The sequence below is a fragment of the Coregonus clupeaformis genome, chromosome 33 (genome assembly GCF_020615455.1).
Source record: "Coregonus clupeaformis isolate EN_2021a chromosome 33, ASM2061545v1, whole genome shotgun sequence".
Lineage (NCBI taxonomy): Eukaryota > Metazoa > Chordata > Actinopteri > Salmoniformes > Salmonidae > Coregonus > Coregonus clupeaformis.
Window position 1 is genome coordinate 17112316 of NC_059224.1, and position 25294 is coordinate 17137609.

Genomic DNA, 25294 nt, shown 5'->3' on the forward strand with positions numbered 1-25294 from the left:
GGTAGTTGGGTGAGCTAATTTCAGATGGGCTGTGTACAGGTGCAGTGATCGGTAACGTGCTCTGACAACTGATGCTTAAAGTTAGTGAGGGAGATAAGAGTCTCCAGCTTCAGAGATTTTTGCAATTCGTTCCAGTCATTGGCAGCAGAGAACTGGAAGGAATGGCGGCCAAAGGAGGTGTTGGCTTTGGGGATGACCAGTGAGATATACCTGCTGGAGCGCATACTACGGGTGAGTGTTGCTATGGTGACCAATGAGCTAAGATAAGGCGGGGATTTGCCTAACAGAGATTTATAGATGGCCTGGAGCCAGTGGGTTTGACGACGAATATGTAGTGAGGACCAGCCAACAAGAGCGTACAGGTCACAGTGGTGGGTAGTATATGGGGCTTTGGTGACAAAACAGATGGCACTGTGATAGACTACATCCAATTTGCTGAGTAGAGTGTTGGAGGCTATTTTGTGAATGACATCGCCGAAGTCAAGGATCGGTAGGATAGTCCGTTTTACGAGGGCATGTTTGGCAGCATGAGTGAAGGAGGCTTTGTTGCGAAATTGGAAGCTGATTCTAGATTTAACTTTGGATTGGAGATGCTTAATGTGAGTCTGGAAGGAGAGTTTACAGTCTAACCAGACACCTAGGTATTTGTAGTTGTCCACATACTCTAGGTCAGACCCGTCGAGAGTAGTGATTCTAGTCGGGTGGGCGGGTGCCAGCAGTGTTCGATTGAAGAGCATGCATTTAGTTTTACTAGAGTTTAAGAGCAGTTGGAGGCTACTGAAGGAGTGTTGTATGGCATTGAAGCTCGTTTGGAGGTTTGTTAACACAGTGTCCAATGAAGGGCCAGATGTATACAAAATGGTGTCGTCTGCGTAGAGGTGGATCTGAGAGTCACCAGCAGCAAGAGCGACATCATTGATATACACGGAGAAAAGAGTCGGCCCAAGAATTGAACCCTGTGGCACCCCCATAGAGACTGCCATAGGTCCAGACAACAGACCCTCCGATTTGACACATTGAACTCTATCTGAGAAGTAGTTTGTGAACCAGGCGAGGCAGTCATTTGAGAAACCAAGGCTATTTAGTCTGCCAATAAGAATGCGGTGGTTGACAGAGTCGAAAGCCTTGGCCAGGTCGATGAAGACGACTGCACAGTACTGTCTATTATCGATCGCGGTTATAATATCGTTTAGGACCTTGAGCGTGGCTGAGGTGCACCCATGACCAGCTTGGAAACCGGATTGCATAGCGGAGAAGGTACTGTGGGATTCGAATTGCCAGAGAATATTGCCAGAGAATAAAGGGGGCAGATTTCCGGGCATTGTAGAATAGATTCACGGCATTATGTACAGACAAGGATATGAGTACAGTGGAGGTAAACCTAAGCCTGTTGGGTAACAATGAAAGAGATAGCATCACTGGAGGCACCGATTGAGCCGGTCTTGGCGTGTATGGGGGGGTGGAACAAAGGAACTATTTGAGGCAGTTTGAGAGGGACTTGGGGTTCTACAGTGAAATTGTATAATATGAACTAACTGGAACAGCAATAGGCAAGGCATATTGACATGGGAGAGAGGCATAAAGCAATCACAGGTGTTATTAGAGAGAGCTAAGACAACAACTGGTAATGGCGATAAAGTTTGGGCTGAGGCTAAACAGATGAACAGGACAGGGTACCGTGTAAAGGAACAGTCCAGCAGGCATCAGCTGTGCAGCTGAGTGATCATAAGGTCCAGTGAACAGCAATATGTGAGTCCGAGAGCAGTTCGAATTGGTGCTACACCACAGCGAGCAGGAAGCACGGCTGTTGTTTGTGTGTGCTAGCGGGCCGGGGCTAGCAGATGGATCTTCGTGGTCGTCGCAACGGGAAGCCTGTTGAAACAACAGACGATTACGTCAGCAGACCAGTTGTGATGGATCGGTGGGGCTCCGTGTCGACTCTAGGAGGTCCTGTCTGGTTGACAGAGAGGTAGATAGCCGGGAGATGTGCCTGACTCAAGGCTAGCACAAGGCTGATTAGCCAACAACAACGTTCATTTGGTTGCAGCTAGCTAGTGTTAAAGGTCCAGTGATTCAGTGATTCCGGCAGAAAATCCGATAGGTTCTGGGTCGATAACGCGCTGTGCAGACAGTGCAGACTGGCCGATAATAGTCCAGGCTAGAGCTGGCTGGTAGGTAGTGCAGGCCACGGACAATGATGAAAAACCGCTAACAAAGTAGATGTCCTAACCGACTTGCCAAAACTATAGTTTGTTAACAAGAAATTTGTGGAGTGGTTGAAAAACTAGTTTTAATGACTCCAACCTAAGTGTATGTAAACTTCCGACTTCAACTGTACATTCTAAGTGATTTCAATGGGTCTTTCTTGATTCTGATTTTTTATACTGGTCAATTCAACATTTTCATCAATTTCTGCATTTCCTGCACTCATTTTAGGTCATTTCCACACTGCCTTGTAGGGCTGCACAATATGTGCAAACAATCTACACTCTAAAAATGAGGGGTTCAAGAAGGGTTTTTCTAAGATCCTCAAAGTTCTTTGAAGAACCTTAGGGTTCTTGGCACTGAAAATTGCACCCAAAAGGTTCTTCCAAGAACCCCATAGGAGGTGGAGTTCATCGAGGAACCTCATTAGTTGGTGGGGGTTCTTGCAGGAACCAAACTGCCCAACTGAAACATTTGGATTTGAATTTGAAAGGACAGCAGGTGCAGGCAATTAACTGAAAAACGTAAAGATCTCCTCAATTTAAGGTAAGGTTTGTCCCTTGTATGATCTAAATTGATATTGTTTTATGATCATACCATCTATCTTTTCATATTTGTGCAAAACAGAAAATGGATACAATTCAATGGATATCAATCAACTAAGAGGTAAGAATATGTAGGCTATAAGAATATGTTGAAGGCTAGCCGTATTGGGTGCAGATGACTGAAGTGTTCACTTTTGTGCCCGTGTCTGCAGGTATACAGACGAGGAGGCATACAAAGGTATGTCTATTGGTATGTTAAGCAGATCACATGTACCATCCTCCTCCCTTACCTCTTCAATGAAAATCCCATAGGCCTCTACATTATGGACAAGGTATGTGTATGAAAACCATTATCAGAATAGTTTTTTTCATTCATATTTACCACAAAAACCAAGGTATGAATACTGTCATGTGCATGTTTTGTTAATCATCTGTATAATTAAAACATTTTGGATTCACAGACTTCACCCTCCATACACCTCTGATGAATATAACAGGAAACCTGTTCGATCACCATGCACTGCAAAATCATTCTGGCTATGGATACGAAGAACATCAACACATTAACATCAACATGCCAACATCAACATGCCAGAGGATATACCCATTGGACTTGGGGCTCTGTTGGGAGTTGACCTTATATTGAGATTTTTTTATTCTGCTTTGCCACTAAAATCCTAATAAACACTGACAACTAAAATATTGTGTTATTGTTGTTATTGTTAAGCGTACTACTACTACTACTACTACTACTACTACTACTACTACTACTACTACTACTACTACTACTAATAATAATAATAATAATAATAGGGGAAGAAGTTCAAAAATTAACCCCAAAAGGTTCTTCAAAAGGTTCTTCGAGGATCCATTAAAAGGGTTTTTTGAAGAACCCTTTTAAAGAGTTATTCAAAGAACTTATAGGGGTTCCCCCACAGTTTCAATTTGAAGAACCCCTAAAGGATCCTCCATGAACCTTTACTTTTTAGAGTGTAGGCCTTATTCTTAACCAAACTGTTGCAATTGCGATTTGACTTGTGATTTAGAGCAAAACACTTGGGTGAACTGTTGGAATCATGGAAATATAATGATTATTCTAATTCTATAGTTAGAATATAATAGTAGGCACATTGAATACAGTGTTTGACATGACAACAAATGAAAAAACCAGGGAGGCGTTATTGTGACAGGGTAGGAACCAAAGTGTTGACAAGTGTTTCCTAGGGGACCATATAATATTTGGCTACATTGAAAGTTCTCTCTTAGCTACTTCATGTAGCTAACATATTCTTGCTTCGCTTATTCCTCTTTGATTTAGAAGATACTGTTGTACAAAAAAACATGCAGATGTAGGTCTACACCATCACTGGTATTATCAGGCTGTATAGCTAGTTGTGTTTGCTCTGACTCAGTACATTTATTAGCTAGCTAGCGATTAGCATTAGTGGCTAACAAGATTTATGCCCAACTTACTAAGAAAAGACAAATGAGCTGTTTGCAGATGTAAGAAACACAAACTAATAGTGGAATTATAGAACGGTAGTGGATTTATATTAAGAAGTACCACGATCCCTGCGGCCCCTCATGATGAGTTTCCTTTTTTGTGGCTCCCGCCCCCATCAAAGTTGCCCACCCCTGCTCTAAGGTTTGCCTGGCTGCAGTAGCTCTGTTGCGCTCCTCCACAACAGCTTCAGTACAATCATCGATCCTAACTATCCAATCCCATCCTCTTGACTCTGACTGAGTCGTGGTCAAAAGTCGTGCACTATAAAGGGAATAGGGTACCATTTGGGATTCAACCAGTATTCCAAGTCATCTCAGGTCAGAGTGCTAAAATACCTTTTACGAGGCTGCACAGAAAACCAATCACATTTCTTTACAGCAGCAAGTCCCACAGCCGTACAGCTGACAGCAACAATACCCACATATTGGACACTTGTCAAGCATTGTTTATGCAGTAGCCTAATGTTCTACAATACAATCATAACAGTTTTGCTCGCTATTCGCTCGCAGTAAAACATCAGTACAACACACAAACATACACACAGACAGAGAGACAGACAGACAGGCAGACACACACATACACTGTAACAACCTTACCAAGCGTTTTACCTTCCACCTGGGGCCTGTAAGGTCCGCCTCTATGCGTGCACACTAAAGGTCTTCACGGATCCAACTGTACCTGAATACCCGAGACCCGACCTGGGACCCTAACGGCCCCAGATCCAAAATTGTAAATAATGTCCCGGGTCTTGGTCGGATCTGATATGATTGTCACGGGTCTCGGGTATGTGTAATTTTTACTGAATTGTCCGGAAGGGCCCCTACAGATCAGAAGGGGACTGCTGTAGTAAAGAGAGAGAGAGACATTTTATAATTTATGCTGCTGGTTTTCACGAGAGTGGAGTGTTGGCCAATCATAAGTCATCAAAGCGGCAATAGGCTACAGTCTTAGAGCCTCCGTGTGGAGCAAAAGTTAGGAGATATCTAATCAATGGAAGATGGAATTAAAATGACGGAATTAAAAAGGTAGCCCTTTCCTGCAGTCAAATGACCAAATCGCCCTCATGGGTGGAATATTATTAATATTTTTCATAATTTCATAATTAATCAACATTATTTAAAGAAACCGCTGATGTATACAGTGGGGGGGAAAAGTATTTAGTCAGCCACCAATTGTGCAAGTTCTCCCACTTAAAAAGATGAGAGAGGCCTGTAATTTTCATCATAGGTACACGTCAACTATGACAGACAAAATGAGGAGAAAAAATCCAGAAAATCACATTGTAGGATTTTTTATGAATTTATTTGCAAATTATGGTGGAAAATAAGTATTTGGTCAATAACAAAAGTTTCTCAATACTTTGTTATATACCCTTTGTTGGCAATGACACAGGTCAAACGTTTTCTGTAAGTCTTCACAAGGTTTTCACACACTGTTGCTGGTATTTTGGCCCATTCCTCCATGCAGATCTCCTCTAGAGCAGTGATGTTTTGGGGCTGTCGCTGGGCAACACGGACTTTCAACTCCCTCCAAAGATTTTCTATGGGGTTAAGATCTGGAGACTGGCTAGGCCACTCCAGGACCTTGAAATGCTTCTTACGAAGCCACTCCTTCGTTGCCCGGGCGGTGTGTTTGGGATCATTGTCATGCTGAAAGACCCAGCCACGTTTCATCTTCAATGCCCTTGCTGATGGAAGGAGGTTTTCACTCAAAATCTCACGATACATGGCCCCATTCATTCTTTCCTTTACACGGATCAGTCGTCCTGGTCCCTTTGCAGAAAAACAGCCCCAAAGCATGATGTTTCCACCCCCATGCTTCACAGTAGGTATGGTGTTCTTTGGATGCAACTCAGCATTCTTTGTCCTCCAAACACGACGAGTTGAGTTTTTACCAAAAAGTTATATTTTGGTTTCATCTGACCATATGACATTCTCCCAATCCTCTTCTGGATCATCCAAATGCACTCTAGCAAACTTCAGATGGGCCTGGACATGTACTGGCTTAAGCAGGGGGACACGTCTGGCACTGCAGGATTTGAGTCCCTGGCGGCGTAGTGTGTTACTGTTGGTAGGCTTTGTTACTTTGGTCCCAGCTCTTTGCAGGTCATTCACTAGGTCCCCCCGTGTGGTTCTGGGATTTTTGCTCACCGTTCTTGTGATCATTTTGACCCCACGGGTGAGATCTTGCGTGGAGCCCCAGATCGAGGGAGATTATCAGTGGTCTTGTATGTCTTCCATTTCCTAATAATTGCTCCCACAGTTGATTTCTTCAAACCAAGCTGCTTACCTATTGCAGATTCAGTCTTCCCAGCCTGGTGCAGGTCTACAATTCTGTTTCTGGTGTCCTTTGACAGCTCTTTGGTCTTGGCCATAGTGGAGTTTGGAGTGTGACTGTTTGAGGTTGTGGACAGGTGTCTTTTATACTGATAACAAGTTCAAACAGGTGCCATTAATACAGGTAACGCAGTGGAGGACAGAGGAGCCTCTTAAAGAAGAAGGTACAGGTCTGTGAGAGCCAGAAATCTTGCTTGTTTGTAGGTGACCAAATACTTATTTTCCACCATAATTTGCAAATAAATTCATAAAAAATCCTACAATGTGATTTTCTGGATTTGTTTTTCTCAATTTGTCTGTCATAGTTGACGTGTACCTATGATGAAAATTACAGGCCTCTCTCATATTTTTACGTGGGAGAACTTGCACAATTGGTGGCTGACTAAATACTTTTTTTCCCCACTGTATATAGTGTAATATTGGGATGCAAACTCAAAATGGAACACATGGTACAGGTGTCTACTTTTTTCAAAGACCATAACCATGTGTGTGAGGTGTATACTTTTGTTTCAAGTAGATTTGTTTAAGACTACCAAGAAACAATCTGTGTGACCCTCCAACTGCAGTTAAAGATTAAAGGAGAAGTATAGGCTACAAGGACCAAAGAGCCAACAGGTAGGCTGCTACTTAATATTCTGAATGGAGTTGTTGTTATTTGTAACTGTAGGATTAGAAAGCACATGCACTGCAGCCTCAGTTTGCCTAGCTAGCTAACGTTAGCTAGCTTAACTAGCTTCTCCCAGATTGATGCAGTCAAGACAGGTACTACTTAATCATATTTGATGATAAATAACCTAGCTGTGGCAGCTATTAGTCTGCTATAGCGCGAGTCGGCTTGATTGGTTGCCATCTCTCGTCTCTCCTTCCTCCCTGTGTCACTCTCTCACAGTACGGCCCCTCCCCGCATGCTAGAGCGGCACCTCTCTCCCTCCTCTCACGCTTTATCAGCTCCGGTTAATAAACGAGCTTCGGGTCTGAATCCGACCAGCTCTATATGGAACGGGTCTAGTTGTCCTCGGGTTGGTTCGGAACAGGTCTTTATATATTAAAAATGTATGTATGCATATCGGGGCCGGGTGGCCTTAGTGTTGGCTCCTGGGTCCTGCTCCCTCCTGTCTCTCCCGCTGTTCCCTCACTGTTCCCCTGAGATCTGTTGTATTATACCAGGGCCATGTATACAGGGCTTAAGAATGTGAATGGCATGTCTGTGTGTGTGTGTGTGTGTGTGTGTACCTGTATCCTGGTTAGCGGTTGCCCATGCCGGAGGTTGTACACTAAAAAGGCTGTTTAACTAAACCAACAGAGAAAGGTGTGTTCTGTTTACACACACACACACACACACACACACACACACACACACACTTAACTCATGCTAGGGTTCTACTGGGGCAGAACAACCTTGCTACTACAGAAGAACATACTGCCTATAATGTGTCAAGCTTCAACAAAATGTCAATGTTTAGCACAAAGCTAAAGCAACTGGCTATTGACTCTTTACAATTAAATAGTTCCTACCAAAAAAAATTATAATCTTTCTATTCTAAAAGCATTATAAATGTGACATAGAGAAGACATTAGAAACAAGGATATGGGTGGAGTGGACTAATGGGTGGAGTGGACTAATAGATGGAGTGGACGTATAGATGGAGTGGACGTATAGATGGAGTGGACTAATAGATGGAGTGGACTATTAGATGGAGTGGACTAATAGATGGAGTGGACTATTAGCTGGAGTGGACTATTAGCTGGAGTGGATGTATAGATGGAGTGGACTAATAGATGGAGTGGACTAATAGATGGAGTGGACGTATAGATGGAGTGGACAATTAGATGGAGTGGACTAATAAATGGAGTGGACGTATAGATGGAGTGGACTAATAGATGGAGTGGACGTATAGCTGGAGTGGACGTATAGATGGAGTGGACGTATAGATGGAGTGGACAATTAGATGGAGTGGACTAATAAATGGAGTGGACGTATAGATGGAGTGGACTAATAGATGGAGTGGACGTATAGATGGAGTGGACGTTTCGATGGAGTGGACAATTAGATGGAGTGGACTAATAGCTGGAGTGGACTATTAGCTGGAGTGAACTAATAGATGGAGTGGACAGGGGCTACAGTATGTGAAATTACATTATAATAAATGAGCTCAGACAGAATCACGTTATGTCTAGGGTTAATGTGTGTCACGTCTCCTCCCGTTGCTCCCCTCCACGCTCTGATTCGCCGGTCTACTGAGCCACCGGTCTGAGCGCACCACCTCGGCAACACCGGAATGGAAACCCAACGCACCCTAATCACCTCCAGCGCACCTGCACCTCATCATCTCATCACCACCCCTATTTAGCCCTGGACTGTTCTGGATGATGTTGTGTGTGATTGTTTAGCTTCGTGTCGTTTACTCTTTGTTATTTCTCTTTGTCATTGTTAAGTAAACCCTGACCTTGTTAATGTCTGCGTCCTGCCTCTTCGTATACGCAGTACTCGTCACATGTTTACCTACTGTATCATAATAATTCCCCTGGAAATCAGGCAAAATGTTACCATAAAATGTCAGTGTTTCCTTAGGCCGTAAGTGGCCCTTAATTCAGCAGGAAACCACGGGAGAGAAGCATGCAGTGGGATACACTAGTTTTATGGCTCTCATAACAACTGATTGTCTGTGCAATCAACAGAAATAACCACAAAATCAATGTCTCGGTAACAACGTGTGTGTGGCATCCGGTTCTGTATGTCGTTTAGCCACTTAACAAGAGAGTATACAGGAGAGGTTGAGTCCAATTAAGAAGAGCAAACACACACTTTATCTAAATAGATGAAGATCCGGTGTGTGTGTGTGTGTGTATGTAGATGTGTGTTTGTTTAACTAGTGCCGCTTAACGTTAATCGAGACCAATCCAACCTGTTCTGCTACTGTAAGACACCTAGGCACAGATTTAGGATCAAATCCTAACCTTCTCCACTCCACAAACTCTCACAGTCTCACTTTAGAATCCCACGTTTGTCCATAAACATCACATTTAGAAGGTTTAGTTTAGGCATTACTTCTGAATGGTTAAGGTAAGAGTTAAGGTTTGGAATAAGGTTAAAACTAAAAAACTAAAATCAAGTGCCTAGCACTGGGATTGAACATGTGAACCACATGGCCCATCCGCCATCCCCGTCCACAAGGCCATAGCAAACCGAATTTGAACTTAGGTCAATGTCTGGGTGATCTAAGGTCCATGTGGCATATAGAGAGAAACAGGTCAGATGAGCTATGGTAGGCCTACATTTGATGCTTATGCAAGTCAAACAGCAGAGCACGGAGGGGAGGGAGAGGAGGAGAAAGGAGGAGGAGAGGAGGGGGAGAAGAGGAGATGAGAAGAGTGGGAGGAGGAAGAGGTGAGCTGTGAAAATGTAGCTCACATCAATTACTCCACATTTCAGCTCCTCTCTTCTGTGTGTCTGAGTGTCATCTGAGGGTTCTCTGATCCCTCAGGCTCTCTCTCTCTGGGCTCTCTCTGCGTGTGTGTGTGTGTGTGTGAGGATCCCCCTCAGAGCTCTGGCTTACAGGGGACTGGAGAAAGGAGCTAGTGTGGTACAGCATTCTCAATAGGACTATGTTACAGAGCTAATATGATTGGCTTTACACAAGGCCCCTTCTATCTAGAGAGGATACAGAGGCCACAGTAGGAAAGATATTGCATTTAGAAATGACAGGAGCAAGAAAAGTATCACTACTTCAGTCTTACCTTGTCGCATTACGTTTTTGTTCGTTTTTGTGTTCAGCAGGGTTTTTTTTCCTGGCTATTCGCGCACACAATTTATTTTCTTGAGGATTGTCGAAGTTCGGTAGCCGAAGTCTACACCCCTTTGTCAGTGATTGGTCAACAGGACTACTCCTAGTAGGAGTGGGAACTATGGACGGGATTCTTCAATGAAGTGTGTGTTTGTCATTCAACGAGAGACGACTAGTTTTCATGCATATTTTTTTCACTTGAGAAATACTGCAACAAAACATCTTAGTTAGATGTAAAATTGCGTGACTAAGACCTCTTCGGCAAAAACGAAATTAATGACATTTCTTGATTTATCTTAGATTAATTCGGACTATTTTGAGGAAGTGTATGCTGGCTATGTTGATGCTACGGCGTCTCAAGAGGGACAAACAGTAATATTGTCCGTTTTCAAGCAAAGTATGCGAGGCACAGACGTTTGCTTCTCCTAGATGAGTTCTGCTAGGAGCATACCCAACCTAGTATGCGGGCACCTTTAGCATTTCAACCTTTTCCTTATATAGTGTAGCTAAGTATCATGCAGTTTGATTCAATAATTTTGTGACGGAAACTTGCAGTCTTTAAGTCACACACGCTGACCATTGTGACCATACTGCTGCTGACTCAGATGCACACGCACACACTCCGACCTGACAGTAGACAAAGGAAGCAGATTAACTCATATAAATCCCTCCCTCCCTGAAAACTAGCTGTTATTATTGGCAGAGAGGTTTGAAACTCTTTGTTATTGGTCTATTAATTTATACCGCCTGGTGATGTCGCCAGGCAACCAAAAACTCCATCCCACCAAAACAGACAAATTTCAGGCGGTCTTTTCAAACAGCTCTTACACTAAAAGGGCATTATCCTTATTTTCACAATTTAAGTTAATAGACCATTTTAAATCGATAACAATCACAATTGTTATTTTGGGGTTGAATGCTGACATTCTACCTGATGATGTTGGAGGAGAGATGTCTCTGGGGAATGCCTGTAAACCCTTAGACTAGAGTAAAAGTCCAGTGGGCGGCAGGTAGCCTAGTGGTTAAGAGTGTTGGGCCAGTAACCGAAAGGTCGCTGGTTCGACTCCTTGAGCCGGCTAGGTGAAAAATAAGTCACTCTGGATAAACGTGTCTACTAAAATGTAAATGAGTAGAGGCGCAAACACAACTGCATGAGAGAATGTCTCCATTTAGGAGCTTCACTCCCCAGTGGCCTTCATATGGAAGCATCATGGGATATGTAGTCTGAATGATGAAAATACGTAGTTGGCCTATTGTTAGAATGTTGTTACCGTGGTATAATGCAACTTTGTTTCCATTTTACCCCGTGTACAATGTTGCATCATTCTTAGCTATCAAATACTTCTCAGTTCAAGAGGAATTCTAGCTGTGTGTGTGTTTGTGCATGCTAGTGTGTGTCATGTAGAGGAAAGGTTCGGTCTTTCATTTAGACCAGATAAGGAGGGCTAGTGTTCAGCTTGTGCTGGTACACACACACACACACACTCTCTCTTCTCTGGGTTCTCCTCAACCAGCCCTGCCCAAACATGGTCAGAATCCCACAGAACATGTGCACGCACGCACGAAGACACACACACACACACAAAATGGGCCAGCGACCTCCCAGCCCCAGTAGAAACAGTGGATCCTGGGTCCAGCCTGGATTCCAACTGAGGAGAATTTCATTATCCCCTAGATATACTTACCCTGCTTCCCCATGGACAAGTCATTAGTGTACTACGTTATTGGACAGACTAATAATAGACAGACAGACAAACAGACAGACGTGCTACGCTACGGCCTGCTGCAGGTCTGTCCCATTCCTTTTCTCTCCCTCTCCCTCCCCTCTCTCTCCTCTGTCCCCCTTTGCTTCCAGTTCCAGCATGACCCCCTCAGAGAGAGAGAGGATGTGTCTATGTGTGTGTGTGTCTGTTTGAAAGACAGCGAGAGAGAACTGAGAGACAGAGAGAGAGAGAGAGAGAGAGGGGGGGGCTCTCTCGCTCCAGGGAAAGCTCTACAAAACCTCAGAATTCTTCCCCTGCCCAAATAAGTATTTATAAAAGAGGAACTTGTTTGCCTTCCTGATCCTTACCAGCCAGGAGAATACAGCATATTTTCCAGCCTCTGAAATACAACATGGCCATATAGAGAGACGGATGAAGAGAGCAAGAGGGGGGCTGGGGGCAAGTGGAGAGGGGGAGAGAGGGCAGGGGTTAAATGCTTCCCCAGAATGAGGGCTGTCCACAGGGGGAGACTCTGACCCCGAGCGACAGCTTCTGGTTCTGAAATAGAGTGTCTGTGTTGTGTGGGTTTATTTTGTAACTATTGTAGCCAGATCAAATAGTAGTTATACACATAACTAACTAAAGTAGTCCTAGATCCTAGATTTCTAGGCAGATAACCTAGTGGTATGTACTTACTGTTTGGAGTGGTTTCTTTCAGATCCACTGGTGGCTAAATGTGAGTGGAATTTAAACGCCATTACTATCAGCGTCTTTTACTAATGTCAGCCAAATGCTACCGTACTGATCACCATTACCTACACTGTATTTGATAAGAACTACAGGAAAGACAAACATGACCTACATGTTAAGAAAAATGTGAGCTCCACTTCAGCAAACACTGCCTGATCGAAAAACCTTTATTATTACATTTCTAGGTAGTGTTTTTCCATTTTGTCTCACAGAAGAGAGCAAGCAGTAGAGATAAAGAGAGATAATAGAGCAGAAGGCATGTGGAGAGAGGGCGAGAGAGAGATAAAGAGAGAGGGCAATGAAATAGAGAGAGAACAGAGATAGAGATAAAACCTTTCTTGACAAACAAGCCTCGTCTACAGATGTTGCTCCTCTCTGACGCCACTGGTCTCCATAGTAACCTGTTGGCCTGTAATAACGCTCCCTGCCACGGCCACATCCACCCGGGGGGACTGATTGGCTGCGTCCGTCACACAAACACACCGGTCTCCTGGTAGCAGTGTTCAGGCCGACTGGGATCCCAGTGTATTTATAGAGACCCTGTCACACTGGGGAGTTTCTATACACACACACACACACACTAGGAATGTGACAAATGTAAAAACCAAAAGTAATATTAGCGTGTTGGTGTTCATAGACGTCCAACAATCTATTGTTAACGCCACATATGGGGTGTTTGAGAGTGTCACGACTTTGGCCGAGGCTGCCTCCCCTCCTTGTCCGGGCAGGCTTCGGCGTTCGTCGTCACCAGCTTACTAACCACTGCCGCCCCAATCATCATCACCTTTGTCTTGTCTTGTCAATCACACACACCTGGTTCTAATCCCCTCATTAGTCCGTGTATAAGTGTTCCCTCTGCCCCTTGTCCTTGTGGGTGATTGTTATTTGTGAGAGTAGTGTAGCTCGGTGGAGCTACTCGTAACATATTGTTGCCAGGGTAGAATTTCCCCTGTGCCTATGTATTATTGGATTCTACCGTTACAGTGTATTTTGCCAGGGATGAGAGTTTCCCTTGTGCCTGTTTCGTTGATCGCTATTTGAGCGCATTTGTGTGTCCACGAAGGAATAAACTCTGTATTCGGTGATTACCCTCCTGCGCCTGACTCCTTCCATCACACTCATCACAGAGAGCTTGCACTTTGTACTTGCAGAGCAATCATTGTACAATTTCTCCATCAGGGCCATCACGGTTTTCCGACATGGCATCTTGTAGTCGGGTTCTAGATATGCCATTAGGGCATTGAAGGCAACACCCTCTACCATTGACAATGGCTGCATATCAACTACAATCATTTCTGTAATCAGCACTGTGATTTTCTCACTCCGTCCCTTATCGCCCTTCCTTCGTGTGAAGAGCCTGTCTAATGTCTGTTATTGGGGGCCTGCGCTGCTGCCAGCAGTGGTTTGGGTCTCATGGTGCCTCTAGGGTTGGGCCCTATCCAGATGTCCATACCATGCCTGTGTCATCCCGGGATATACTGTATTACCAGTAGTGCACACAAGGGGCACATTTTTCTTTTTCAAAAGTTAAAAAAGCCCCAAAAACGTCACTTACCAGAATGCTAACAAAATGCTAACAAGTACTAAGGAATTCTCATAGCAGATGCTAGGTAAATGCTAATGAGCGCATGCAAACATTTACTACTAGGACAGACAACCCAGCTCAAAAGTTATGCAAGTATCTCAAAACGCAGTTTGCAGCACGCACAAAACAATTATTAGGCAGCAGGGATCTTAATCCAGGATGGGATTGTCTCTGCTGCTGTTACCAAGAAGCTTGATCTTGCAAACTAACTTTAGCCACTTAGCTAACATTAGCAAGTTAGCAAAACCCAGCTGGAGAGAAGAGTTAACTTAATAGTTATAAGATACTGTATATAGCTGGCAAACATTAGTAGTGAATTTCATACAAGTATAACTTCATCACCCCACTTAAATTGCGCTGCAGGAGTGACTCACCTCACGAAGCTACCATTGTGCTCGTTGATGTGACTGGCTCAAACCGGGTAAGCTTCATAATAAACAATTATCTAATGGGCGAAATGATGAATGCGATCTGCGTTATCTATTACCTAGTGCACAAGTTGACTGCAGGTATTTCTTAAAAAAGTACTAATATTCAAAGCCCAAAAAACGTCACTTACCAGAATGCTAACAAAATGCTAACAAGTAATAAGGAATCCTCATAGTCAACGCTAACTAAATGCTAACGAGTGTATTACGAACATTTTGAACAGTTTCTGACCTATACAATACAAGTATATAAGTAACTCAAAAATGCTACTCACAGTTTGCTGCACGCACAAAATGAATATTAGCCAGCAAGGCTCTTGATCCAGGAGGGGATTCTGCTGTTACCAAGCAAATGCTTGATTTTGGAAGAAGCTAACCACTTAGCTTGATGGCTAACTAGCTACTAAATTAGCAAACCAAATGAATAGTATAGTTCTTACCAGAAAGATGGAGGGGCTCTGAACTGGGAGGAGGGGGCAGCACACTGGAAAGCTGAGGACAGCACTGGACCAGTTCTGTATGGAGAGAGAGAGAGATGGAGAGAGGGAGAGAGAGAGAACACAAGAGAGAGAGAGAGAGAGCGAGAAAGAGAGAGATATACATTTTCTCTCTGCTAGTAGTTACAGTAATAACACATCTCATTATTGAGGATGGCTCTAATGCCTCCAGGGGGAAACACTGAAGTGAGATTAAGTTCACACATGAAATACTGAACAATGCATTTGGGCTGCTGCATTTGAACATTTTAATCATACCTCTCCCTCTGCCTTTCTGCAGAATCAACTTTTAATAACAAGCTGCAAGGTAATACATGTTCGATAACCAGGAATAACTGCTGGAAATGAACTGGAAGATCACACAACTGGTGCTGCAGCTGCCAATTAGCAGAGGGAGAGAGAGAGAGACAGGGGTAGATAGAGGGATGGGGAGAGAGATTGAGAGAGAGGAATAGAGTGCATCCCAGAGTTAATCGTCATCAATGGGCATCTCTACCTTAACAGTGTGCAATTCACTTCACCTCTCTTCCCCTCTCCTATCCATCTCTCCTCTCTGCCACTCTCAGGCCGGTCACTAGGCCTCCTCTACAGCCCGTCAAAACAACTCCATGTGGCTATAGTTAGGTTAGGATAGATGTTAAACACGTCAAGCGGTTCAACTCAGTAGAGTGGCTTTTACGGGCCTCTCCAGTTGGAGAGCAGTTTGTTGAGCCGCCAGGCACCAAAAAAGGTAGGCAATCTAGGCATGTCATGTATAGGCTGATATTTATGTTAGACAGTGAGTGTTTTGGTGGAAACATTGTACTAAGCCATGGGGGTGGTGAGAGACAGGGGGAGAAAGAGGGATTAGAGAGAGTGTGAGAAGGGGGGAGAGAGAGAGAGGGGGATGAGTGTCATGGGAAGACTTGTTTTCATGAAAAGATGGCATTCAAAGTCAGCTCCCTGTTTTTGTGATAACGCTGACCAGTATTTAGAAGGTAGTCACCTATTGAAGCATGTTATAACTCTAGTCTTGTCTCCATCCCCTCTCTCTCCCCCTCACTTCCCCCCTCCCTCTCTCACTGTCTCCATCCCCTCTCTTCCCCCCTCCCTCTCTCACTGTCTCCATCCCCTCTCTCTCCCTCTCTCTTCCCCCCCTCCCTCTCTCACTGTCTCATCCCCTCTCTCTCCCTCTCTCTTCCCCCCTTCCCTCTCTCACTGTCTCCATCCCCTCTCTCTCTCTTCCCCCCCTCCCTCTCTCACTGTCTCCATCCCCTCTCTCGCCCTCCTCCCTCTCTCACTGTCTCCATCCCCTCTCTTCCCCCCGTCCCCCTCTCACTGTCTCCATCCCCTCTCTCTCCCTCTCTCTGTCTCCATCCCCCCTCTCTCCCTCTCTCTTCCCCCCCTCCCTCACTGTCTCCATCCCCTCTCTCTCCCTCTCTTCCCCCCCTCCCTCTCTCACTGTCTCCATCCCCTCTCTCTCCCTCTCTCTTCCCCCCCTCCCTCTCTCACTGTCTCCATCCCATCTCTCTCCCTCTCTCTCCCCCCTCTTTCTCACTGTCTCCATCCCCTCTCTCTCCCTTCCCCCCTCCCTCTCTCACTGTCTCCATCCCCTCTCTTCCCCCGTCCCTCTCTCACTGTCTCCATCCCCTCTCTCTCCCTTCCCCCCCTCCCTCTCTCACTGTCTCCATCCCCTCCTTCTCCCTCTCTCTTCCCCCCTCCCTCTCTCACTGTCTCCATCCCCTCTCTTCCCCCTCTCTCTCACTGTCTCCATCCCCTCTCTCTCCCTCTCTCTTCCCCCCATCCCCTCCCTCTCTCACTGTATCCATCCCCTCTCTCCCTCTCTCTTCCCCCCTCCCTCTCTCACTGTATCCATCCCCTCTCTCTCCCTCTCTCTCCCCCCTCTTTCTCACTGTCTCCATCCCCTCTCTCTTCCCCCCTCCCTCTCTCAATGTCTCAATCCCCTCTCTCTCCCCCTCCCTCTCTCACTGTCTCCATCCCCTCTCTCTCTCTCTTTCTTATCTGCTCTCCCATTTCACTCACACGGAGGACATCTCTCCATCAATCTCTTTTCTTTCTCTTCCCCCCCTACAGACAGAGAACTCTCTCCATCAGGCACAATCACAACAGTGGGTTTATTTTTAGGCCCAGCCAGTGTTATTCCAGGTAACATCATCAGAGAGGTGAAGTGTCAGGCAGAAAGCAGAGATTCCTGTTGATTAGTCTAGCAGATAAGAGGTTGGTAATCTCCCTCCCAGTGAACACTAACACACACACACACACACACACACACACAGCTAGAGGGAGATTTACATCATCAGTCAGGCATGACACACAGCTCTAAAATCAATCACAGCCACATATGGGAAACCAGCGTAGGCTGGAATAAGAGACTAACACATGGACATCACAACACACGTGAGCTCAACACGCAAACGTACGTACACTCACCTACATTCTCTATCTCTCTCACACACACTTCAAACAGCATATTCCTTTCAGTCCTACTGTTCTCTTTCTCACACTCGCAGTATCGACAGACACACAGAGGGTGAAATACCTGCAGACTTCAGGAGTGAAATATAGAGCTGTGGGTTACAGCAATAAAACTAAAACTACCAGCCTTGACAGAAGAATGTCTCTCTCTCCCTCACAGACACGCAGGCACATGTACAAACACACGCACACACACACACTATCGACAACTCAAGAGAGGAGAGAAGTAGCCCATGTCTCCAGATAATGACTCTGTCTCCGTCTCAGAATGTGTCACATTAGGACGTGTCCTGACAGCAACATCCTGCTGGGAGTATAGGTTCCTACTCATACACTGATGGAGAGAGAGAGGGACACACACACACTTTCGCTGCTTTCGTTTTCTCTACTCCTTCCATCCTCCCGCACTAAGGCCGGCTCTGAGGGGACCTTATACAAACGCTGTGTTCTTATTGGAGCATAGCTCTGAGAAAATCCTGCCCCGCCCGTCACCCTCCAGCTGCCTCCCATAGGACAGCTGGGGTTCTGAGAAGGTCACGGAGGGGTCAGTAGGCCACCATATTGAATATTGCTCTTCTAAAGATAGACTGTGGAGAAGGAGTGATGGGGTGAAGAGAGCAGGAGGAATAGAGGAGTGAGTGATGGGGTAAGAGCTGATGTAATAAGGATGTTAGTCCGTCTCTCATCCCTTCATTTCCTTCTCTCCTTTCTGTATTACTAGGGTCAGGAGTATTTCCCGGTCACATGACCTGATCAGGACAAGTCTGTAGCCTATAGGCCTAACCTTAGACATTTGTTTTTCCTGGTCAGGAGAAATACAAGCATCATATTAGTTCCTCTGGCAGATCAGATCAGTGATCAAGGAGCAGAGAGGAGACGACTCAGACGAGGAAAGGAAACTAGGTGAGGACTCAAGGTAAAGTAGATGCTAGGTAAGACTTTTGAGACTAAGCCACAAGGCTCTAGAAAGCTAGCGAGAGATGGGGTGAGAGAGCTGATACTCTGACATCCACCTCTCTAACTATTAGCAATGCTTTCTAGGCACTGCTGTTGAAAAGACTACTTAGACTCACGTACAGTTGAAGTCGGAAGTTTACATACATCTTAGCCACCTTAAACTCAGTTTTACACAATTCCTGACATTTAATCCTTTAAAAAATTCCCTGTCTTAGGTCAGTTAGGATCACCACTTTATTTTAAGAATGTGAAATGTCAGAATAATAGTAGAGAGAATGATTTATTTCAGCTTTTATTTCTTTCATCACATTCCCAGTGGGTCAGAAGTTTACATACACTCAATTAGTATTTGGTAGCATTGCCTTTAAATTGTTTAATTTGGGTCAAACGTTTCGGGTAGCCTTCTACAAGCTTCCCACAATAAGTTGGGTGAATTTTGGCCCATTCCTCCTGACAGAGCTGGTGTAACTGAGTCAGGTTTGTAGGCCTCCTTGCTCGCTCACGCTTTTTCAGTTCTGGACACTGATTTTCTATAGGATTGAGGTCAGGGCTTTGTGATGGCCACTCCAATACCTTGACTTTGTTGTCCTTAAGCCATTTTGCCACACATTTGGAAGTATGCTTTGGGTCATTGTCCATTTGGAAGACCCATTTGCAACCAAGCTTTAACTTCCTGACTGATGTCTTGAGATGTTGCTTCAATATATCCACATAATTTTCCTTCCTCATGATGCCATCTATTTTGTGAAGTGCACCAGTCCCTCCTGCAGCAAAGCACCCCCACAACATGATGCTGCCACCCCCGTGCTTCACGGTTGGGATGGTGTTCTTCGGCTTGCAAGCCCCCCTTTTTCCTCCAAACATAACGATGGTCATTATGGCCAAACAGTTCTATTTTAGTTTAATCAGACAAGAGGACATTTCTTCAAAAAGTAAGATCTTTGTCCTCATGTGCAGTTGCAAACCGTAGTCTGACTTTTTTATGGCGGTTTTGGAGCAGTGAGTTCTTCCTTGCTGAGCGGCCTTTCAGGTTATGTCCATATAGGACTCGTTTTACTGTGGATATATACACTGCTCAAAAAAATTAAGGGAACACTAAAATAACACATCCTAGATCTGAATGAATGAAATAATCTTATTAAATACTTTTTTCTTTACATAGTTGAATGTGCTGACAAGAAAATCACCCAAAAATTATCAATGGAAATCAAATTTATCAACCCATGGAGGTCTGGATTTGGAGTCACCCTCAAAATTAAAGTGGAAAACACACTACAGGCTGATCCAACTTCGATGTAATGTCCTTAAAACAAGTCAAAATGAGGCTCAGTAGTGTGTGTGGCCTCCACGTGCCTATATGACCTCCCTACAACGCCTGGGCATGATCCTGATGAGGTGGCGGATGGTCTCCTGAGGGATCTCCTCCCAGACCTGGACTAAAGCATCCGCCAACTCCTGGACAGTCTGTGGTGCAACGTGGCGTTGGTGGATGGATGTCCCAGATGTGCTCAATTGGATTCAGGTCTGGGGAACGGGCGGGCCAGTCCATAGCATCAATGCCTTCCTCTTGCAGGAACTGCTGACACACTCCAGCCACATGAGGTCTAGCATTGTCTTGCATTATGAGGAACCCAGGGCCAACCGCACCAGCATATGGTCTCATAAGGGGTCTGAGGATCTCATCTCGGTACCTAATGGCAGTCAGGCTACCTCTGGCGAGCACATGGAGGGCTGTGCGGCCCCCCAAAGAAATGCCACCCCACACCATGACTGACCCACCGCCAAACCGGTCATGCTGGAGGATGTTGCAGGCAGCAGAACGTTCTCCACGGCGTCTCCAGACTCTGTCACGTCATGGCGCCAGTGGCGAATTTGCCAATCTTGGTGTTCTCTGGCAAATGCCAAACGTCCTGCACGGTGTTGGGCTGTAAGCACAACCCCCACCTGTGGACGTCGGGCCCTCATACCATCCTCATGGAGTCTGTTTCTGACCGTTTGAGCAGACACATTTGTGGCCTGCTGGAGGTCATTTTGCAGGGCTCTGGCAGTGCTCCTCCTGCTCCTCCTTGCACAAAGGCGGAGGTAGCAGTCATGCTGCTGGGTTGTTGCCCTCCTACGGCCTCCTCCACGTCTCCTGATGTACTGGCCTGTCTCCTGGTAGCGCCTCCATGCTCTGGACACTACGCTGACAGACACAGCAAACCTTCTTCCCACAGCTCGCATTGATGTGCCATCCTGGATGAGCTGCACTACCTGAGCCACTTGTGTGAGTTGTAGTGAAAGCACCGCCAGCATTCAAAAGTGACCAAAACATCAGCCAGGAAGCATAGGAACTGAGAAGTGGTCTGTGGTCACCAACTGTAAAACCAGTCCTTTATTGGGGGTGTCTTGCTAATTGCCTATAATTTCCACCTGTTGTCTATTCCATTTGCACAACAGCATGTGAAATGTATTGTCAATCAGTGTTGCTTCCTAAGTGGACAGTTTGATTTCACAGAAGTGTGATTGACTTGGAGTTACATTGTGTTGTTTAAGTGTTCCATTTATTTTTTTGAGCAGTGTAGGATATATATATACTTTTGTACCTGTTTCCTCCAGCATCTTCACAAGGTCCTTTGCTATTGTTCTGGGATTGATTTGCACTTTTCGCACCAAAGTATGTTCATCTCTAGGAGACAAAACGCATCTCCTTCCTGAGCGGTATGATGGCTGCGTGGTCCCATGGTGTTTATACTTGCGTACTATTGTTTGTACAGATGAACATGGTACCTTCAGGCATTATTTTCTGAGGTCTTGGCTGATTTCTTTTGATTTTCCCATGATGTCAAGCAAAGAGGCACTGAGTTTGAAGGTAGGCCTTGACATACATCCACAGGTACACCTCCAATTGACGCAAATGATGTCAATTAGCCTATCAGAAGCTTCTAAAGCCATGACATAATTTTCTGGAATTTTCCAAGCTGTTTAAAGGCACAGTCAACTTAGTGTATGTAAACTTCTGACCCACTGGAATTGTGATACAGTGAATTATAAGTGAAATAATCTGTCTGTAAACAGTTGTTGGAAAAATTACTTGTGTCATGCACAAATTAGATGTCCTAACCGACTTGCCAAAACTATAGTTTGTTAACAAGACATTTGTGGAGTGGTTGAAAAACAAGTTTTAATGACTCCAACCTAAGTGTATGTAAAGTTCCGACTTCAACTGTATTGTACTGTATGGTGTAGTATGAATTTACTGTATACGATGAGAGGTTGGGGTTAGGCTTTGGGGCCTGTGAATGGGGCTGTGTAGGGATCTAATCTAGCATAATGGATGTCATGGATGTCATATTCTGACACATGTACAGTATGGTGTAGCCTATACAAGGGTGTATATCAGGGATGGGCAACTGGCGGCATGCAGCCCCTCCTTTTGTAAGCCCACGGACCAATACAAATATATATCTATACAGTACCAGTCAAAGGTTTAGACACACGTACTCATTCAAGGGTTTTTCTTTATTTTTACTATTTTCTACATTGTAGAATAATAGTGAAGACATCAGAACTATGAAATAACACATATGGAATAATGTAGTAACCAAAAAAGTGTTACACAAATCAAAATTAATTTGAGATTTGAGATTCTTCAAAGTAGCCACCCTTTGCCTTGATGACAGCTTTGCACACTCTTGGCATTCATTCAACCAACTTCATGAGGAATGCTTTTCCAACAGTCTTGAAGGAGTTCCCACATATGCTGAGCACTTGTTGGCTGCTTTTCCTTCACTCTGCGGTCCAACTCATCCCAAACCATCTCAAATGGGTTGAGGTCGGGTGATTGTGGAGGCCAGGTCATCTGATGCAGCACCATCACCTTCCTTCTTGGTCAAATAGCCCTTATATAGCCTGGAGGTGTGTTGGGTCATTGTCCTGTTGAAAAACAAATGATAGTGGGACTAAGCGCAAACCAGATGGGATGGCGTATCGCTGCAGAATGCTGTGGTAGCCATGATGGTTAAGTGTGCCTTGAATTCTAAATAAATCACAGACAGTATCACCAGCAAAGCACACCCACACCATCACACCTTCTCCTCCATGCTTCACGGTGGGAACCACACATGCGGAGCTCATCGGTTCACCTACTCTGGGTCTCACAAAGACACGCGGTTGGAACCAAAAATCTCAAATTTGGACTCATCAGACCAAAGGACAGATTTCCACCAGTCTAATGTCCATTGCTCGTGTTTCTTGGCCCAAGCAAGTCTCATCTTCTTATTGGTATCCTTTAGTAGTGGTTTCTTTGCAGAAAATAGACCATGATGGCCTGATTCACACAGTCTCATCTGAGCAGTTGATGTTGAGATGTGTCTGTTACTTGAACTCTGTGAAGCATTTATTTGGGCTGCAATGTGAGGTACAGTGGCTTGCAAAAGTATTCACACCCCTTGGCATTTTTCCTATTTTGTTGCCTTACAACCTGGAATTAAAAGAGATTTTTGGGGGTTTGTATCATTTGATTTACACAATATGCCTACCACTTTGAAGATGCAAAATGTTTTATTGTGAAACAAACAAGAAATAAGACACAAAAACAGAAAACTTGAGCATGCATAACTATTCACCCCCCCCAGTCAATACTTTGTAGAGCCACCTTTTGCAGCAATTACAGCTGCAAGTCTCTTGGGGTATGTCTCTATAAGCTTGGCATATCTAGCCACTGGGATTTTTGCCCATTCTTCAAGGCAAAACTGCTCCAGCTCCTTCAAATTGGATGGGTTCCGCTGGTGTACAGCAATCTTTAAGTCATACCACAGATTCTAAATTGGATTGAGGTCTGGGCTTTGACTAGGCCATTCCAACACATTTCAATGTTTCCCCTTAAACCACTCGAGTGTTGCTTTAGCAGTATGCTTAGGGTCAGTGTCCTGCTGGAAGGTAAACCTCCGCCCCAGTCTCAAATCTCTGGAAGACTGACCTGTATTTAGCGCCATCCATCATTCCTTCAATTCTGACCAGTATCCCAGTCCCTGCCGATGAAAAACATCCCCACAGCATGATGCTACCGCCACCATGCTTCCCTGTAGGGATGGTGTTCTCGGGGTGATGAGAAGTGTTGGGTTTGCGCCAGACATAGCGTTTTCCTTGATGGCCAATTAGCTCAATTTTAGTCTCATCTGACCAGAGTACCTTCTTCCATATGTGTTTGCTTATTTTTTTCTTTAAGCAATGGCTTTTTTTCTGGCCACTCTTCCGTAAAGCCCAGCTCTTTGGCATGTATGGCTTAAAGTGGTCCTATGGACAGATACTCCAATCTCCGCTGTGGAGCTTTGCAGCTCCTTCAGGGTTATCTTTGGTCTCTTTGTTGCCTCTCTGATTAATGCCCTCCTTGCCTGGTCCGTGAGTTTTGGTGGGCGGCCCTCTCTTGGCAGGTTTGTGGTGGTGCCATTTCTTTCAATTTTTTAATAATGGATTTAATGGTGCTCTGTGGGGTCTGGGGTCCGCTCACCAACCAAGAATTCACAAAATGGGACAAACACCAAATTGAGACTCTGCATGCAGAATTCTGCAAAAATATCCTCAGTGTACAACGAAAAACACCAAATAATGCATGCAAAGCAGAATTAGGCCGATACCCGCTAATTATCAAAATCCAGAAAAGAGCCGTTAAATTCTATAACCACTTAAAAGGAAGCGATTCCCAAACCTTCCATAACAAAGCCATCACCTACAGAGAGATGAACGTGGAGAAGAGTCCCCTAAGTAAGCTGGTCCTGGGGCTCTGTTCACAAACACAAACAGACCCCACAGAGCCCCAGCAACAACAACAACAACACAAATAGACCCAACCAAATCATGAAAAAACAAAAAGAGAATTACTTGACACATTGGAAAGAATTAACAAAAAAACAGAGCAAACTAGAATGATATTTGGCCCTAAACAGAGAGTACACAGTGGCAGAATACCTGACCACTGTGACTGACCCAAACTTAAGGAAAGATTTGAATATGTACAGACTCAGTGAGCATAGCCTTGCTATTGAGAAAGGCCGCTGTAGGCAGACCTGGCTCTCAAGAGAAGACAGGCTATGTGCACACTGCCCACAAAATGAGGTGGAAACTGAGCTGCACTTCCTAACCTCCTGCCAAATGTATGACCATATTAGAGACACATATTTCCCTCAGATTACAGAGATCCACAAAGAATTTGAAAACAAACCCAATTTTGATAAACTCCCTTATCTACTGGGTGAAAAACCACAGTGTGCCATCACAGCAGCAAGATTTGTGACCTGTTGCCACAAGACAAGGGCAACCAGTGAAGAACAATCACCATTGTAAATACAACCCATATTTATGTTTATTTATTTTCCCATTTGTACTTTAACTATTTGCATATTGTTACAACACTGTATATAGACATAATATGACATTTGAAATGTCTTTATTCTTTTGGAACTTCTGAGTGTAATGTTTACTGTTAATATTTATTGTTTATATCACTTTTGTTTACTATCTACTTCACTTGCTTTGGCAATGTT

General features: G+C 44.6%; 1 protein-coding gene across 4 annotated transcripts in view; it reads right to left on the bottom strand.

The window, feature by feature from the left end:
* LOC121548687 (1-phosphatidylinositol 4,5-bisphosphate phosphodiesterase beta-4-like) overlaps nt 1-25294 on the bottom strand; it is a 145250-nt gene that overhangs the window by 102134 nt on the left and 17822 nt on the right. For all 4 annotated transcript variants that reach the window (XM_045210176.1, XM_045210178.1, XM_045210177.1 and 1 more), the window contains exon 3: nt 15282-15356. The gene's annotated coding sequence lies outside the window, so the exon portion shown is untranslated. The remainder of the gene's footprint in view (nt 1-15281; nt 15357-25294) is intronic.